Genomic DNA, 15,993 nt, shown 5'->3' with positions numbered 1-15,993 from the left:
CATGGAGTGTTCTCCAAAGAGAGAAGTCAGAGGCCCTGTGACTGAGGTGTGGGTCTCTTCCCAGTGCTTTCTGAAGTTTCACATCAAGAGCCAGGCTCTTTTGATTCCCAGATAGGAGGCAGGGAGGTGTGAGGGAGCAGGATGTGTGTTGCCAACGCCCTCGTTGAGGGTAACTCACTAACAGATGGATATCTCTTAGCTAGGGACTTGTCTCTGTAGGGTACCTGTTGGTGTCTGTGAGAGGAGGCTGACCTAAGCAGGGGCTGGATTCATTTATTTGTTTGTTTGTTTACTTTAGACAAGGTCTCATTCTATGGCCTTGGCTGGCCTGGAATTCCATATGTAGACCAGACTGGACTCAACTCAAAGCGATCTACCCACATGCTTAGGTTCTGGGTTTAAAGGCGTGTATCTCAATGCCCAGCCCCAGAGGTTGAATTCTAGTATCATCACAGTGTTACAATGACAACCATGCAAGTAACACCTGCACTGTGCGGATGAGGAAGTGACCCCCTGAGCTGGTAAGGGTCATGCAGAAGCTCGCCTAGCTAATAAGCAACAGAACCCAAGTCTAGCTCTAGTTGATCTCACAGCAGAGCTGTGTTCCCACACGTTGTGTCCAGACTGCATTCACTCCGGTGTCACACACCTAGAACTCAGTTTGAGGCTGTGCATTCCCAAATGTGTGCATAGTCATCTCCTGGTTTCAAAACAGCTAATTCCTGAAAAATGGAAGGGTGATATAAAGATGCCAACAATTTACCAGAAACTGGAGAAGCAACAAAAAATAAAATGAAACATAGGGCCAGAGAGATGGGTCAGAGGATAAGCGTCTTTGCTGCTCTTCCAGAGGACCAGAGTTCAGTTCCCAGCACCCCGCTAGGTGGCTAACAACCTCGTATAAACTTCAGTTCCCTATCACCCTCTTTGGACCTCCATGGGCACCCGAGTACATACTTGTGGTTCACATGTGTGTACGTAAATCAAAATAAACATTAAAATTCTAAAATAAAGACAGAAGGTGGGGCTGGAGAGATGGCTCAGTGGTTAAGAGCACTGGCTGCTCTTCCAGAAGTCTTGAGTTCAATTCCCAGCAACCACATGGTGGCTCACAACCATCTGTAATGGGATCCAATGCCCTCTTCTGGTGTGTCTGAAGACAGTTACAGTGTATTACATACATAAAATAAATAAAATCTTAAAAAAAAAAACAAACAGTATGTAAATCCTGGTTGATAATCTATGAGCTGAAAATGGAGTTCCGTGGCAGAGGACTTGCCCTGCATACACAAAGCCCTGTGTCCTATCCCCGAGAGAAGAGAGAAGGGAAAGGAAGGGAGGGGGAGTGAGAAGGTGGGAGAGTACATTGAAGAGAGCTACCATGACCACTACAACCACAAAAACATGCACAAGACAGACACAGAAACGGGAGGAGCAGAACACAAGGGAATCCCCTTCTTGCAGCCAAACTCTTCCCAGACTCTAGGTGGAGAGCACCTGACAGGCCAGCTTGCCTTGAGCATTTGCTCCGCCTAAGAACCTTTGAGGGAAAGGAGTAAGGCTTCCACTTCCCCAGTGGGAAGTGAGGCTCCCTGTGACTAACCCAGCGGGAAGTCCCTCCAGACAGAGGGAGGTAGGTGCTAAGTAGCCATAAACACGGACAAATGCTGGTCTCAACTGGGGTGAGTCCCCTCCCTCTGGCCTGCTCCAGTCCTCGAGGCACCATTTGTTTTAGTTTCACTGATATCAGAGAAAGCTTGTCATTTACCATAATTTAAAACACCATTCTGGGGGGCTGGACTGATGGCTCAGTGGTTAAGAGCACTGACTGCTCTTCCAGAGGTCCTGAGTTCAAATCCTAGTAACCACATGGTGGCTCACCACCATCTGTAATGGGATCTGATGCCCTCTTCTGGTGTGTCTGAAGACAGCTACAGTTTACTATATATAATAAATCTTTAAAAAAAATAATAAAAGCACCATTCACCTTCACTGTAGAAGGTGACATTATGTCTGACCACCATTGAGGGGGACTTCCTAATCCAGATCCTGGGGCCTCTCATGCCTCCTAGTTTTAAGCTGGGAAGCACTACCATTACCTGAATATGTGGGCCCAGAACCAGTGGAAAAAACTTACCCTTTTATATTTTTTCTTTTGAAGACAGGGTTTTCCCACATACCAAGTTAGTCTGGAACCCGTATGTAGCCCTGTGCTAGCCTCCAACTCACAAGCCTTCTTTAAGTGCTTCTCTAATGCACATCCAGTCAAGCGTCCCTTCCCCTACACCTCTGAGAGGGTGTTGAGACAATTCTAATAGGATTAATATGTAACCCAGGCTATCCTAGGTTATGTAGCCCAGGCTGGCCTCTAAGATCATCTTCCTAAGCCTCTCTTCTCAAGAATGAGACAACAGGTATCAACTACAACTAGCGAAAAAAAAATGTTTTTTATTAGTATGTGTCTGTATGTATTTATGGTGTGTGTGTGTGTGTGTGTGTGTGTGTGTGTGTGTGTGTAGGTCCACTGGAGGTCAGACAATTTCTGGGAGTTGGTTCTCTTCTCCCACCTTAGTGAAGCAGGGTTTCTGTTTCTGCCTATCTGTATAATCCAGGCTACCTGGCCTCTGAGTTCTCTGCTGAACCTCCAGTCTCCACCACCCATCTTGCCATAGGAATGCCAGAATGACATAGGGGAGTCTCTTCATTTTCCTGGGTTCCAGGGAAGACAGGCCCTCAGGCTTTTGCTGCAAGCCATGGGATCATCTCACTGGTCTCTCTTCCCTTTTAAAAGATTTAATTTTTTTTGTGAGTGTATATGTGTGTGTGCATGTGCGTGTGCATATTTATATGTATGCTTGTGTGTACGTGTATGTGAGCATGCATGTGTGTGTGTGAGCATGCGTCTGTGGTGTGTGTGTGTGTGTGTGTGTGTGTGTGTGTGTGCATACATACGGGCTTATACATGCATGGAGGCAGAAGAGGGCATTAGTGGACCTCTTGTCACCTTCTATCTATTCTTCCTGAGGCAGAATCTCTCCCTGAGCCAGGGGCTTCCACTACTCTGGAGACCAGCAAACCCCAGTGGTCCACCCCTCTCTACATCCAGGTAGAGCTGGGGTTGTGGGCATATCCGGTTTGCGCAGCTGGATACTTGAGTGATGGAATCTCTTGCCCCTAGAGTTATCTTCTGATTCCTCACAGGTAAACTGCTTTGTCACAGTGCAGCATAGACACTGCCTCTGTGGCATTTCTGTACCCTTGGCCTCCTGACACTCACCTGCTACATTTGTGTTTCTCTTCAGGGCCAGTCATGAGAAGGCCAGTGAGCAGAGTGTCACTAGACTGCCAGCTGTTGGGAGCCAAATACAGGTTGACCATTGGAAGGACATTTAGTAGTTTGTGGAGACCTGTGGCCTTTTGTTTTATGTATGGTTCAGATGGGAAACACACACACCTGGCTGAGAGCTTACCCCAGGCTATCAGCAGTTCCTCACTGCTAAGCCCCCACAGTGGGTTCAGTGGAGCTCCCTGTTTAAAGAGGGGTCAGCCCCTGACCAGGCTGCACAGACAGCTGGCTCCCTGATTACCATCCTTTACTAGTACTTTGTAAAGGAGTCCTTTCCTTTCTGGATGCTTAGACCCATTATGATCATTACACATCATTATACGTCGTCAAGGAAAGGGCCAGCCCTGGAACTGTGCAATGGGTAACCTGCCCAACTTCCAAGGCAGCCCTGAGTATGAGCACAGGCTAGAATCAGGAAAGCCCGGTTCTAACTCTCACTTCTGCTATTTGTTCTCAGCTAGAAACCATAAGCCGTTGACCTTTCTAAGTCACTTGTGAAGCTGGAATAATCACAGTGCCTCCCTCCCTCCTTCTTGGTGTGTGAGGATTCGAGTGAAATCACATGATCATTATTATTTCCCGTAGCCAACTTTTTTTTTTAAAGATTTATCCATTTATTATATATAAGTACACTGTAGCTGTCTTCAGACACACCAGAAGAGGGCATCAGATCCCATTACAGATGGTTGTGAGCCACCATGTGGTTGCTGGGAATTGAACTCAGGACCTCTGGAAGAGTAGTCGGGTGCTCTTAACCGCTGAGCCATCTCTCCAGCCCTTTTTTGTTTTTTGTTTTTGTTTTTTTCTTTTTTTCAGAGCTGGGGACCGAACCCAGGGCCTTGTGCTTGCTAGGCAAGCGCTGTACCACTGAGCTAAATCCCCAACCCTGCCAACTTTTATTTTACTTTTAAAATCAAGGTACCTTTTCTGGGAAGCCTTTTCTGACATTCCCGGGCTGAGTCAAGGACGTTCGTATATTTCCATGGTCAGTTTGTGCGGCCTCTCATCCTGCCCAGCTTCCTCCCGGAACTGTGACCTCTCGAAGTCAAGGACTGTGCCTTTCCTATTTAGATCACCAGTGTCTAAAACAGTGCTGGCACACAGTAGGTACTCAATACATGTAAGCTGAGTGAATGAGTACATGCTTAAATGAACGGATGAGAAAATGGCTCCATGCTGATTTTGATAGGACCAGGGTAAGCTTGTCTTTTATATTTCCTGTTAAGAGCCAGTGACGGGGGTAGGCAGAGACACGAGACAGGGGCTCAGAGCCTGAACCTTTGGCAAGGGCAGCTCAGGTTCTTCCTGTGGCCATTTTTCCGTAGAAGGAGAGCAGTGAGAAATCTTGCTCCGGAGCTGGAGTCTGAGAAGGAAAACGAGCCAAGTGGTTCACCTAGACAATGGCCCGATTCTCTCTGACCGGGAAGGTGGGAGCCACAGGGAACCAGACAAACATCCTCTTCCAATTTCCTTCCTCTGCACTCGGCTCCCCTGAAGCGTCCAGCCAGAGGCACCCCGGCCCTTGCTTCATAGCAGGCGTCTTCAGACCCCAGACTGGCCCCTGAGATACTGAGGGCGGGCAGAAGCTGCTGAAAGTCTGAATCACTCCTAACCACAATGGCCTTCGAGCGACAAGAGGCTTTCTGTTTCCAGGGCCTGTTCAAAAATGGGGTTTATTTTTTATTTGTTTGGAGGAACACAGTGCTTCCACGTGTGCCTCCATGTCTAACAACGACTCGGAGTTGAGTCTAGCAGCCTGCACGGATCAAATTATTGAATTTCAGAACATCCGGGTAAGTTTTGAAAAAAAGAAAAAAGAAAAAAAAAAAAAAAACAGCAGCAGAAATCTAAAGCTGGGGGGGGATGCAGTTGTGCAGGAGCAAATGTGAAAAAGAATTTAGCAGCCCAGATGCCAGGGGGACCAGCGTGAGTCAGCTGGAGGATGTGGGTGCCAACAGCCCTGGGCAGGCCTGGAACAAGCAGAGCATCCAGAAACAGAAAGGTGCGGGATGTCTCTGCTTTAGCAGTGGTCAGACCACCCTGCAGGACCCGCTGTGTCGAAGGCCATCACGTGACAGGAAAGGGTGTATGTACTCCTAGGACAGTTGCAAAGAAGGGGGAGGAGAACAGGAGGAGGAGGAGCACTCAGGACTTAAGTCGGGTGTGGTGAAGTTGGGAGACTGAGGCTGGAAGATCAAAAATCTGAGACTAGCCTAAAGACTTGCTTGGGGAGAGAGCTTATCTCAAAGTAAACAGTGAAAAAGAGGGTCCGGAACACAGCTCAGGGGAAAGGGCTTGCCCAGCATGTGCAAAACCCTAAGTTCAAGCCTCAGTAGTGGCAAAAAGAAAAAAAAAAAATAGGAGAAAAGAGGACGAGAGAAGAAAATGGCTGGCGTGGGGCATGGGGCCACAGGATGAGAATGTGCTCGTGAACTCCTATCCACCCGTTGTGGCCTCAGCTCCCTCCTCCTCTTCTAGAAGCCTTCCTTCTCTCTCAGGAGAATCGGCCCCACCTCCACCGGAACTCCTCCTGGTCCTATGAGAATCAGGCTCCTGCAGGACAGCCCCAGGAACAAGGAGCCATGCTTTGGGGGTGTACCTGTTTTATCTCTGCCTCCCTAGTGTTTGGCAGCCTGACTGTCCTTCACGGGTGGTGTCTGACCAGTTGAATTAGTTGCCTGAAAACTGTTACAATTTTGACCATGAGGAAGAGAGACTGTTCTTTCCGGGTAGTTTTGGAAAGACGGAAGTGGAAGGCGCGGGGGGGGGGGGGGGGGCATGACAAGACAGCGGACTTCAGCAAAATTCAGGAAGTGTTTATAGCAGTAGTGATGACAGCTTTATTATGTCTTACTCACGGGATGCTCCGTGATAGATGACTCTGAACAGCCTAAAGTAGCAAGAGGCACTTCATGTATTGGCTCACACAGTTCACACCAGCCAGAAACTCAGGGGCCGCACTTCATTTAGCAGCTCACACAGTTCATGCGAGCCAGAAACTCAGGAGCCAGGAAGTAAATTGGTTCTGGCAGGGCATCTCTCATGGGTTGCCATTACCTGAAAATTACAAGCCAGCACACTCACATGCCAGTTGCTATGAGGCCTGGGTTCCTCCCATGATCCTCTCTGTAGAGTGGGTTAAGTGGTGTCACAACACGGCAGCTGGCTTCCTAGAGAGCATGCCATAGAGAAAGAGAAGGAGACTGCGGTATCTTTCGTGGCCTAGCCTGACAAGTCTTTCTGTCATTTCTACAACGCTGCAGTGGGAAGAGACCGAAGAGAGGCCGCCGGGATGCTACCTGATTATAAAAGTGAGGTCATCTAGAAGCTGGGTTCGGTCCCCAGCTCCGAAAAAAAGAACCAAAAAAAAAAAGAAAGAAAAAAGAAAAAGAAAGCTACACACATCCGAAGTACATGATGCAAATGAATTTTTGCCAAGTAAATGACTTATCACTATAAAGACAAAAAGCTAAGCTCTGTTGATATGCAGAAGGCTTCTCCACCTGGGTATCTTCCTCCATCCTGGCAGCCAGGGAAGGCCTTGGCCTGTTTTTTGTCCCATAGAAGCGGAATGTAGGTGGGCTATAAAGTCCATTGGTTCCTTGATGGAGACCATACGCCGTCTGAGGGATATGTTTTGTTTTGTTTTTATATGTTGCCTGCATGGACACCTGTGTGCCTGTCACCACGGAGGTCAGAAGCAAGCTTCATTTCCTTTGGAAGTAGAATGATAGACAGTTGTGAGCAGCCATGTTTGGAACCAAAGTCAGGTCCTCTGCAAGGGAAACAAGTTCTCTTAACCACTGAGCCCTCTCTCCAGCCCCTAAGGGGTGTGATTAACCCAACAGCCTATATTTAAGATCTCCAGAAGCTTACTAAACAAACAGAGCAGACCCTGATAAAGCATGGTGACGTCCTTATGAAGTGTAGCCAAGCCTGAACTCCAGGGAAGGCCATGCTGCCTCCATCTCCCCCGCTTCTCCATCAGAACCAAACCCCTCTGAGAACAAACCCCATCCTAGACCAGGCTCGGGATTCACAGTTCTCCACATGGCTCAGGACCTCCTCTTCCAGCTGGGTTAACTTGTCCTAATTCTCAAGAATTTGAAGAGGGGTTGAAAAGAGGGTAAATGTGAGAACACCTTATGAATAGTCAAGTATTATTAAAACCAAAACCATGGGGCTGGAGAGACGGCTCAGTGGTTAAGAGAACTGGCCGCTCTTTCAGAAGCCCTCCCAGTTTAGATCCTAGCACCCATATGGGAGCTCACAACAGTCTGCAGCTTCAGATCTGACACCCTCATACAGATGTATATGCATGCAAAACACCAGTGCCCATAAAATAAAGGATAAATAAAGAAATAAAACCAAAGCCGTTACACTAATTTTCTTTTAAAAGAATTTTCCAATCCATTTCATTCTGGATTTTAAAAAAAAGAAAAGAAAGAAAGAAAAACTGAAAAACAAAAACAAAGAACAAAAACCATGTTTTTTTTTTAACCTGAAATATTTAATAAGCTATAAGAAGCATTTTGATTTGTGGGGAAAGATGAGACCTCAAATTGAATTCTTAAGTGCTTGGTTTGTGTTTATTACTAATTTATTTATGTGTTAAACTTTGGATGACGTGTGATAAGCTGTCTGTGTCACGGTGCTATTGATTGACCTGCATTACAAGCTGAATTAAATGTGCATTACCCTGGGCTGGTCACCAAGAAGGAAGCTTTAGAAGTTTTTGAGGGAGAGTAAATGAAGACCATTAAGGCCCTCTAGAATCGTCTCCCATGACCCTGTCACCCTGGGGAAGTTCTCCTGCAGTTGGTCACATGTATATCTTTGTCTTAATGCTTCCTCTAATGGCTTCTAATGGCTGTTCGGTCACACTGCCTACTTTGTAAAGAAACAGTTGTCTCCTTCAACCTTGTCACGGGCACATTCTAGAAGATTGGGCCTCAATGTATAGCCATATCAGACACAAAACTCCACACTGAGTTTCTGTACGAGACACTCCTCTGCTGCTGTGACGAAACACCGTATCCAGAAGCAGCTTACAGAAGGAAGATGTTATGTGATTTACGGTCCCATAGGATAAGGATATAACAAGGCTGGAAGGCAGGACAGCAGGGGGCAGGCATGACAGGTGGAGCAGAAGCCAAGGTTTCACATCTTGAACCAAAAGTGTAACACACAAGGCAGGCTGAAGATGGTGAGGGTCTTTAAGCTCTCGAAGTCTGCCTCCAGTGACATACTTCCTTTAATATGGCCACACCTCCTAAGCCTCACCAAAGAGCGCCACCTACTGGGCACCAAGTGCTCAAATGCCTAAGCCCATGGCGCACAGTTTTAATTTAAACCACCGAGCCCTCTCGTTTTATGAGGTCACTCGCTCATTGGTTCGTTCATATAACACTGGTTGAATATCAACACAGTTCCAGGCTTTGAGACAATGGCTCCTCTTCTCACTAAGTTGTAGTACTTATCTCTGGGACCAGTACTTGGGGAGGAATTACTGTTGACTTGTCCTAGGAGAATATTAAATTATTGGGAAAAGTAAAGCAGTGGAGGCCTGAATTAGGATTCTGTCCCAGCACTTCCCACATGGTGGTCTTGGTCAAGTCACGTTTAAAATTAATCGAGCATTTCTTTGGTGCCTTTTGCCCAGTTTTTGTAAATATATAATGCGTGTACAGTGTGTTGTTTATTGTGTATAAGGCACTAAGTTTAGCACAGTGATTTAATCAGTACAACAGACTATTGATTATGATTATATATAATATACACATACAATACATACATATATAATACATATATATATATATATATACATACATACAGTGGTAGGATGATATCATACAGGTGAAAGCAGATACAAGATAGAACGAGGCCTGTCATTGGATGAGAAGGAAGAATGGGCAGGAGAAAAGTTTGAGGGAGGGGCTGGAGAGATGGCTCAGTGGTTAAGAGCACTGACTGCTCTTCCAGAGGATCTGGGTTTAATTCCCAGCAACCACATGGTGGCTCACAACCATCTGTAATGAGATCTGATGCTCTCCTCTGGTGTGTCTGAGGACAGCTACAGTGTACTTATACATAATAATAAATAAAATCTTTAAAAAAAAAGAAAAGAAAAGAAAAGTTTGAGGGAAGAGGAGGAGAGGCAGCAGAGAGAACATGGAGGCTGATGTTAAGATTACTCTCTGCACATTTACAGGTTATTATGAATGTTCTTAAGGGATGGATGTGTACAGCGCTTTGAATGTCTAGGTGGGCAATTATATCTTATCAATTGGATCAGAGGTTATTGTGTTATGCGTTCTTTCATGTGCCGATTTAAGTTTAAGAGAGTGTGTGGTGGGTAGAGACACTAGGCCACCACAGAATTGGGATGTATATTTCTAACATGGTGGCAACCTGCCTTGGGAACTAGATGGATAGAGAGATTGTCACCAGGCTCAGAGAGAAGCCATTAGCAGTGTGATATGGGATAGAGCAAAGTGAGAGGCTTTGCTGACTGAGATGAAGATATCTACCAGATACCTTGGGGAACTAGTGCAAGACCTAGTGTGAGATAAAAGACATGTATATATATATATATATATATATATATATATATATATATATATATATATATATATATATATATATACAGACCACCAGAAGAGGGCATCAGATCCCATTACAGATGGTTGTGAGCCACTATGTGGTTGCTGGGATTTGAACTCAGGACTCAGGAAGAGCAGTCAGTGCTCTTAACAGCTGAGCCATCTCTGCAGCCCGATTTTCTATATTCTTTTTTTTTTCTTTTTTTCTTTTTTTTCTGGAGCTGAGAACCAAACCCAGGGCCTTGTGCTTACTAGGCAAGCGCTCTACCACTGAGCTAAATCCCCAACCCCTCTATATTCTTATAGATTGTTTTTCCTCAAATTTGAAATGAGACCAAGCGGGGTTGGGGATTTAGCTCAATGGTAGAACGCTTGCCTAGCAAGCGCAAGGCCCTGGGTTCAGTTCCCAGCTCTGAAAAAAATAAAAAAAATAAATAAAATGAGACCAAGGTGGGTGTGGCAATCACACTTGGAATTCCAGCACTGGGAAAGCAGAGGCAAAAAAAAAAGCAAGAGTTCAAGGTCATTCTTGGATGCTTGTAATTTGAGACTAGCCTGGGCTGCAAAGTGAAATCTTGTCTTAAAACATACAAACAAGTAAACAAACACGGTAACATACGCCTATAATCCCAACACTGAAGAGGTAAAAGGATTAGCTCAAAATCAGCCTGGAAAATAGAGCTGGGTAGTGCTGGAAGATGCTGGGGACAGTGACAAAGTGGAGGCCCAGGAGAGAGTGGCAAGGACCCCAGACAAACTGGATCCAGGAACACACACACACACACACACACACACACACACACACACACACACACACACCTTCCTGGCCTCCTCTCCTTCCACAGTTAGGTTTATGCCCCTTAGAGCAGGAACACTGGCAATGCCAAATTCATACCCACTTGGCTCTGTAACCCAACAGGTCACAGAGCTGTTCTCTTGCAGCTCCAGAGAAACGTTTTGGGGTCTCATTCCCAGACCTGTGCCCCCGTGAGACTCGCTGTCAAGCAAGGTCAGAAAAGATGCCAATTGGATGATATAATAACAGTAGCTGGTGAGTTTCCTCACTCATTACAGTCATTTCCAGCGAGTGACATTCTGCAGGGTGGTCTTTGTCTTCTGACTGGCGGCATCTTTTCTCCCCTATTTGTTCTTCCGACTGGAAGCTCCCCTGCTGGATAGATCTGCAAGCATGGTCAGCGTACTGCTCAGGGAGAGAAGCAGGGAGAGAAACTGCCAGCAATTTCCACTGACATGGAGCATGGAGTTCACTAGGCATGGGAGAGAGAGAGAGAGAGAGAGAGAGAGAGAGAGAGAGAGAGAGAGAGAGAAGCACCTGTAGTTCAGTGGATGAAGGCAGTTGTGTGCGTGTCTGAAGACTGAGTTCTGAGTTCAATTTCCAGATTCCACAAGACAGCAGGACAGAACCTACTCCTAAGAGCTGTTCTCTGACCTCCATACAGGTGAGGCACACACCCACAGGCACATGATACACACACACACAGACATACACAGATAACTAAATAAATGTAATTAAAAACAAACAAACAAACCGAAAAAGCCAAAAACCAAACAACAATAATGACAGCAACAAAACAAGCAGTGGACCAGCTCTGGGTTCTGTCATTCGGAACCTGAATGATACAGACTGCCCTGACGGCTACGCTGTGGTTCATATGTTCGCTCTCTTTCTCTCTTCCTCTCTCTCTCTCTCTCTCTCTCTCTCTCTCTCTCTCTCTCTCTCTCTCACACACACACACACACACACACACACAAGAAAAAATAAAATTTAAAATTTATAGACAATCAAAAACAGGGTGAGAACTAACTGCTGAATGTCAAAGTTATAAAAATAAAAAGTAATAAATAAATAATCAAGATAGAGATCAATTTAAAACACCAGATTAGGGGCTGGAGAGATGGCTCAGTGGTTAAGAGCACTGACTGCTTTCCCAGAAGTCCTGAGTTCAAATCCCAGCAACCACATGGTGGCTCACAACCATCTGTAATGGGATCTGATGCCCTCTTCTCGTGTGTCTGAAGACAGTGACAGTGTACTCATACATATAAAATAATAAATAAGTCTTTAAAAAGAACCCCACCAGATTATTTGTCCAGTGTAATGACGAATTCCTTTAATCCCAGCACTCAGGAGGCAGAGGCAAGCATATCTCTGAGTTCAAGGTCAGGCTGGTCTTCAGAGAGAGAGTTCTCGGATGGACGGCCAGGGCTATAAAGTGAAATCCTGTCTTGAAAAGACAAAACAAACAAAACAAAAACCCCAAATTCCAACCATAGCCCTCTGACCCCTACATGTACATGCACAGTGAGAAGACTTTTATACGAGTGAGTGCACACACTTCAATCAAACAAAAAAACTCTGAAGATAGCAATACTTATGTGGCCAGCCAAGACTTCACTGTTTATGCAAAAATAAAAAAAGAAAACTTTTAAAAAGCCAGTCCATCCATCTCATTGGCATGCAAGCTTACTTTAATCCCTAAAAAATGGTAAAATTGTGTGGGCATCAAAGAATTTCTTTGATGAGTCAATTTCTTTATGATTTATTATCAGTATTTGATTTTTATACCTAATTTGTCTGTCTGTCTAACTCAGGTTGCATGACAGTTTTCCAGGCAACAATGGGTTGATACACTGAGCATGGTAGCATTTACCTGTTAGCAGATAGGGAAGAAGCGGAGAATAGTTTGAGTTTGAGGCCAGCCCGGTGTCCAAGTCCAGTCTCAAGCTAGTCCTAGCCATATAAGCACTTCTCTCAAAATAAGATTAAAGAAAGAAAGAAGGTGGAGAGTGTTAGTGGAATTTTTCTTTCATTTTACCTTTTTGTTTAAGCAAGGTCTCATGCAGTCCAAGAGTCACATAGCAGTGGTCTTATAGCCATGACGACACTGAACTCTGAGTCTCCTGCCTACATTACAAACCACATGTCACCATTTCTTACTAGAAAGAGGAATTTACAACTAAAGAAAAGCTTTTGGGGGCGGGGACCTGGAGAGATAGATGGCTCAATGGTTAAGAGCACTGACTGCTCTTCCAGAGGTCCTGAGTTCAATTCCCAGCAACCACATGGTGGCTCACAACCATCTGTAATGAGATCTGATGCCCTCTTCTGGTGTGTCTGAAGACATCGATAGTGTACTCACATATATAAACTAAATAAATAATTCTTAAAAAAAAAGAAAAGCTTATATGAATAGGGTGAAATGACACATGCCTACAATTCCATAATTTAGGAAGTTGAGGCAGAATAATTAGGAGTTCAAGGTCATCCTCAGTTTGAGACCAGTGGGACACATGAAATTCTATATCAAAAAAAAAAAAAAGAATTCTCTAGATCTCAGCCCTATTACTCCATAGAGTAGATATATCATCAAACAATGAAGATGATTAGAGGACTAAGGCAGAGGTTATAAAAACAATAACCATGACCATGAGAAAGATAATGTAAACTTCAAATTTAAATATTTATTTATCTAACATTGTGTGTGCGCGTGATATGTGGGGCGTGGGGAACACACTGCAACTGCACACCAGAGCAGCTCAGAGGGCCACCTTATGAAGTCAGTTCTCTTCTTCAACCTTTACCTGGGTTCTGAATCAAACTCATGTACTCAGTACTGCCAGTTTACTCCCTAGCCCCCCACTCCCTGGGAGGTCTCTTATCTTTGAGACATAGTTTCACTATGTAGCCTTGACTGTCACTGTGTAGACAAAGCTGGCCAAGTTTGTGTGTGTGTGTGTGTGTGTGTGTGTGTGTGTGTGTGTGTGTGTGTGTGTGTGTGTGTGTGTGTGTGTATGTATGAGGATTTTTATCTGCCTGTATGTCTGAGCATTGTGTGCATGCAGTGCTCACAGAGGCCAGAAGAGGGCGCCAGAGCCCCTGGGACTGGAATTACAATTACCTGTAAACTGCTATTGGGGATGCTTCTGGCTAAGATTTAAAATTCTTTTCTCCCTCTCCCCAACAAAATTTTATTAATTATTTGAGAATGTCATACAATGTACCCCATAACACTCTCTTCCCATTTCTCCGAGACCCACCCTCCCACACTTGTGCCTTTCACTTCAAAAACCCACTAAGTCCAATTTGTGTTGCCCTATTAGATCCATTGGAGCATGGTCTAACTCTTGTGGCCAGCCCCGAAATTAGAAAATTGAGTTCTTCCCTGCTCCCCCACCCCCACCCCACCCCACCCCGCGCTGGAAGCCATCAACTGTGAAAAGTTGATCTTTATCACAGTTTTTAAAGACTCTTCAATAGCTTCATATCTAGAAAGTTTCTTTTGGGGGGATGGGAGGTGGAGGGTGCCTTCAATGTCTCTCATTCTCATTTATGACTCTGCAGTCAGTGATACCACTGCAAAAGAAGCTTCCTTGTCCAAAGCAGCAGGCAGCACAGATCATGTACTTCCACTTCAACTTGGCTGCAGTACAGATCGCAGACATAAACATGGCCTCCGGTGGCAGCATGGACCACAGAAGTCTTTCAAGGAGACTCAGTCCAGGAAATGTACTATTCTCCATCTTGGATATCTTGTTGTTGCAGAGTCAAGGTGATCCTGCAGTTGGGCAGCACGACGTGTGTGTGTGTGTGTGTGTGTGTGTGTGTGTGTGTGTGTGTGTGTGTGATTGGAGCCGGACCTCTAGGCTGTTCACCACCCTGCTCTTGGCAGCGGCTGCCCCATCTGCATCCCAGATACAACCGTCATGCTCGCAGCCCTCTCCTCTCCCCAGGAGGTCGAGTAAGCGTGAGGGGCAGCACAGCAGCTCCCCAACTGTGGATCATGGGGTCTCTGGCCTATAGAGCAGCAACAAGGGAGGCAAGCGTGTGGTGGCCCGAACCTCCTGGCAGCCTGAGGACCTGCACCAACCACGACACCGCCTCATCTCTAGTTCGGTTTCTCTCCGCCTCACAGGCCACTCTATTCCTCCACCATCTGTTTTTCTTAAGTATTTTTTCTTTCTTTTCTTTTTTTTTTTTCGGAGCTGGAGACCGAACCCAGGGCCTTGTGCTTGCTAGGCAAGCGCTCTACCACTGAGCTAAATCCCCAACCCCTTTCTTAAGTATTTTTAATACCTTTAAAAAACATCTTCCTATGAGACCTGGCTTTTCAAAGTTGGTCCAGAAATATTGTGCACAAACATGCCTGGCCTAAAATTATTTTCTTAATTTTTCTCTCTCCCCCTCCTTTCTCTTCCCTTCCCTTCCCTTGACCCCGTGTGTGTGTGTGTGTGTGTGTGTGTGTGTGTGTGTGTGTGTGTGTGTGTGTGTATGCCACATCCATGCAGGTGCCCAAGAAGGCCAAAAGAGGTTGTCAAATCCCCTGAAACTGGAGGACTGGAGTTACAGGTAATTGGGTCCTCTTGAAGTACAGCAAGAACATTTAACCACTAAGAGATCTCTCCAGCAATCCCTGACTCCTTCTTCTTTCCTTCCTTTCTTCCCTTCTCCTCTCTCTCTCCTTTCTTTCTTTTTTAAAGATGTATTTATTTTATGTATATGAGTACACTACAGCTGTCTTCAGACACACCAGAAAAGAGCATCAGATCCCATTACAGATGGTTGTGAGCCACCATGTGGTTGCTGGGAATTGAACTCAGGACCTCTGGAAGAAAGTCTGTGCTCTATAATCACTGAGCCATCTCTCCAGTCCTCCTTCCTTTTGTGTGTGTGTGTGTGTGTGTGTGTGTGTGTGTGTGTGTGTGTGTGTGTGTATGATATGTATGTGTGTCTGGTGTGTGTGTGGGTGTGGTGTGTATGTGTTTATATGGTGTGTGTGTGTGGTGTGTGTGTGTGTATGGTGTGTATGTGTGTCTGGTGTGTGTGGGTGGGTGTGGTGTGTGTGTGTTTATATGGTGTATGTGTATGGTGTGTGTGTGTTTGTAGGATATGTGTGTGTGTGTATGGTGTGTGTGTGGTGCGTGTGTGTGTTTGTATGGTGTGCGTGCGAGTGTGTGTATTTGAACCCAGGCCATCTGCTGCTTAGCCCCATCCTCAGCCACTCACTCTCACCCTGGATCACCCCA

At 45.5% G+C, this 15,993-nt stretch overlaps 1 protein-coding gene and 1 long non-coding RNA gene across 2 annotated transcripts in view; one reads left to right on the top strand and one right to left on the bottom strand.

Annotated features, from left to right (window-relative positions):
- Faul2 (FAU ubiquitin like and ribosomal protein S30 fusion like 2) overlaps positions 1–15,993 on the bottom strand; it is a 733,200-nt gene that overhangs the window by 582,050 nt on the left and 135,157 nt on the right. The window lies entirely within an intron of this gene.
- On the top strand, positions 3,784–7,713 carry LOC102552371 (uncharacterized). Its single transcript, XR_357742.5, has 2 exons — positions 3,784–5,139; positions 6,610–7,713. It is a non-coding gene; the product is annotated as an uncharacterized LOC102552371 (long non-coding RNA).

This window comes from Rattus norvegicus, chromosome 10 (genome assembly GCF_036323735.1).
Source record: "Rattus norvegicus strain BN/NHsdMcwi chromosome 10, GRCr8, whole genome shotgun sequence".
In the NCBI taxonomy this organism is placed as follows: Eukaryota; Metazoa; Chordata; class Mammalia; order Rodentia; family Muridae; genus Rattus; species Rattus norvegicus.
The sequence above is the reverse complement of the archived record's forward strand: the minus strand, read 5'-3'. Positions and strand labels throughout refer to the sequence as shown.